Source organism: Ovis canadensis, chromosome 6 (genome assembly GCF_042477335.2).
Source record: "Ovis canadensis isolate MfBH-ARS-UI-01 breed Bighorn chromosome 6, ARS-UI_OviCan_v2, whole genome shotgun sequence".
NCBI lineage: Eukaryota > Metazoa > Chordata > Mammalia > Artiodactyla > Bovidae > Ovis > Ovis canadensis.
Window position 1 is genome coordinate 127,034,863 of NC_091250.1, and position 3,435 is coordinate 127,038,297.

The window sequence follows — 3,435 nt, forward strand, 5'->3', positions numbered from 1 at the left end:
GCAGAAAGTCACCCACTCGTTATTTCATCCATATTTCATGACATGCATTGACTCTCTAGAGACTGACTAGGACCGCAGATCAGAACCCCAACTTTCTGCAACTTTGAGCAAGTTATCTGGCTTCTCTGGACCTCAGCATCCATCTGTAAAAGAAAAATGACAACAGCACTTGCCTCATAGGGTTGTTGTCAAGATTTTAAAAGATATACTTGTAAAGCGCTTCCAGTGCCTGGCGTACAGGAAATGGGCTCACTGTTGCGTATGCGGTTCTTTTTTATTTTACTGCTCTGCTCCAGAGTCTTTGCTGATGTCCAGCCAGCAGTTATAAGTAGTATGGCCCCTAAATGAAAGAGCTCACAGCCTCACAAGACAGACCTGCACATAGCTTACTTCTGTTTGGGATCAGTCTAGAGCTGGAGCTAGAGCTTCTAGAGCTCTCGCCATGTGCTGAGCACTCTGTTGGGTACTCAGGACATAGAGATGGACACACATGGTCCCTGAATCTAGAGAGTTGGGGGAGTTGTGGGGAAGCCCATGTGAAGCTGGGATGCCTTGATTTGAATCCAAAGTGCCAGTTGCTAACCATGTGTGTGACCTGAAGCATGTTCCTTAATCCCTGCCACCTTCCATTTCCTCACCTGCAAGATGAAGAAGCCAATGGGATTGACCTTGAGCTTTGGATTAGATGTGATGCATGAAGACCTGGCCCAGGACACAGCCCGAGGAGACCCAAGCAGCTCCTTCTGGGTCCTAGAGCAAAGGGTGGGGAATGCTGTGAAGGCAGTAGACCTCAGGGGCTGTAGCAGCCCAGACGAGGACCACCCAACTCAGACTTGGAGGAGGTAACAGCGAGGCTTTCCGGAGGAGGGGGTCCTTGGGGTGACTGTCAAAAAACCAGCCAGGGCTGACTAGAAATGGCTTTGAAGAACGCTCCAAGCAGAAAAATAACGAGATCCAGAACACTATGCATATTGAGTTTTTGGCAGAATTCTCTCACCAAGGGACACCTGCAGGATAAAACCACTCTCCTGCCTAGTTCAGGTCAAAGGAAGTAGAATTTTGAAGCTGAAAAATTGAGCTTGAGCTAATTGCCCACGAGGGACCTGTCTAGCTTCAATGGCTGAGCCAAGTCTCCCAGATTTGTTTGGGACACTGGAATCCAAAGAGGAAGATGGAAGGTCTGTCCCTGGAGTAAGATCATCCCATCCCTTGCTGTCTGCATCTGATGTGAAATTTGACATGAAATAGAGCCAGCTTGGCAAAGCCTATCTTGAGTGGTTCAAAACTGAGTTAGGCTATATCCCTCCACATTCTTCCTCAGAAGATAAAAATTAGTACAGCGAGGAGACACATTGTGAGGAAGGTCAGCCGGTTCCTCATCTAAGAAACTAACAATGTTAAAAATTCTGGAAGCTTCTCTCCAGGCCCAGGAGAATCCTACGGACAGGCTACAATGCCAAGCACAACTACGTTCTGCAGACACGCACCACGGGGGGCCAATGTTCAACATGCAAAGGGCACCTCTAAAGACAAAAATTAAATCTTCTGCCACAAATGACTCCAGGAAGCCAAGTCACCCCCCACACTCCTAGCCACTGAAGCTGTAAACTAAAAGTCACATAGGGGAAGCGGAGTTGGAGAGGTCAACGGTATACAAGCTTGTGTATTTCAAGGGAGTGATAGTTGCTCCCAGATAGCCAGACTCTTTGTGACCCCATGGACTGTAGCCTGCCAGGCTCCTCTGTATACGGAATTCTCCAGGCAAGAGTACTGGAGTGGGTTGCCATTTCCTTCTCCAGGGTATTTCAGGGGAACAGCGGACAAACTCAAGAAAACATAGGGAGAAAGATGAAAAGAATGACCAACGCAGGAATGCTGATTGCCCTCTGCTGCCCTTGCCTCAGCTTTAAGCACGCCCCTGTTGAGATAAAAAGATGTCTTGATGTGCATTCACCTAAGAGTTTTGTTTGTGTGCTGGTCTGTACAGCCTTTCACTGGTTCCTTGGTAAACTCCGCTTCAGAGTGTTAGGTGACCCAGGAAAACCCAGAGTTGGCATCTGCTTCCCTTGGCAGTAGTTCTGTATGGATGAAAACCATTGGTCCCTCTCCTATCTTACTTTATAGACCAAACTTCAGGATGTAAGCAGTTTTCACCCCCCAAACCTCCCTCTCTCCACATGCCCATCAGCGTATCCCCCCATACCCTGCACACCATTTCTCCCATCATTATTGGTCTCATCATTAATAACCCTCTTCATCTCTGCCCTTCTATCAGCCCACATTACTAATGGAATGACTTATAGGCAAGAAAGACATTCCAGACAGAGGTCAAGGTGTGGCTGAAGATGAGAACGAGGCTGACTTAAGGGCAGATTGTGGGAGTCGGAGTGAGAGGGGATCACAGTAGGGATTTATTTGTTGAACTAGCAACAAATGTTCCTTCTTGTTTGGGAAGCAGTAAAGTTGGGGCGGGGGAGCAGAAAGGCTATGGTCAGACACTGCTGCTAAGTTGCTTCAGTCGTGTCTGACTCTGTGTGGCCCTATAGACGGCAGTCCACCAGGCTCCCCCGTCCCTGGGATTCTCCAGGCAAGAACAATGGAGTGGGTTGCCATTTCCTTCTCCAATGCATGCAAGTGAAAAGTGAAAGTGAAGTCTCTCAGTCATGTCTGACTCTCAGCGACCCCATGGACTGCAGCCTACCAGGCTCCTCCATCCATGGGATTTTCCAGGCAAGAGTACTGGAGTGGGGTGCCATTGCCTTCTCTGATGGTCAGACACTGGTTGACCTTAAATAATAGGCTGAGAAATTTGTGCTTCCAACCTGAAGGCAACAGGGAACTTCAGAAGACTTTTCACCAAACGATCTTGTGTTATATCGAGTGAAGGGGGAGAGGAGTCATACACTGCACTGGTATAAATTGTTGTTTTCGTCACTAGCTCATGTAACTCTTTTGCGATCTGATGGACTGAGTCCACCAGGCTCCTCTGTCCATGGGATTTCCCAGGGAAGAATATTAGAGTGGGTTGCCATTTCTTTCTCCAGGGGATCTTCCTGACCCAGGGATTAAATCTGCATCTCCAGCCCTGGCAGGTAGATTCTTTACCACTGAGCCACTTCGGAAGCCATGGTTTAAATTACATGATGCTGAATAAAAAAAAGTGTGAGCAGAACAAGCAAGAGAGGAAGGGACCCAGAAAACACGGAAGAATAGCCAGACAGTGTAAGGATGGGCAGTCACGCTCATGACTACGTGTCAGCTGGTATGTGTTGTATGTCCAATAATGTGGTAAGACCTTCATATATGTTCTCTCATTTAGCTTCATTAATCCTCACAGTAGCCATGGAAGTTAGATACCATTACCTGCATTCTCCAGTGAGAACTGAGGCCCCTGGAGATTCAATCGTTTGAACAAGATTGCACAGCTGCTGAGAG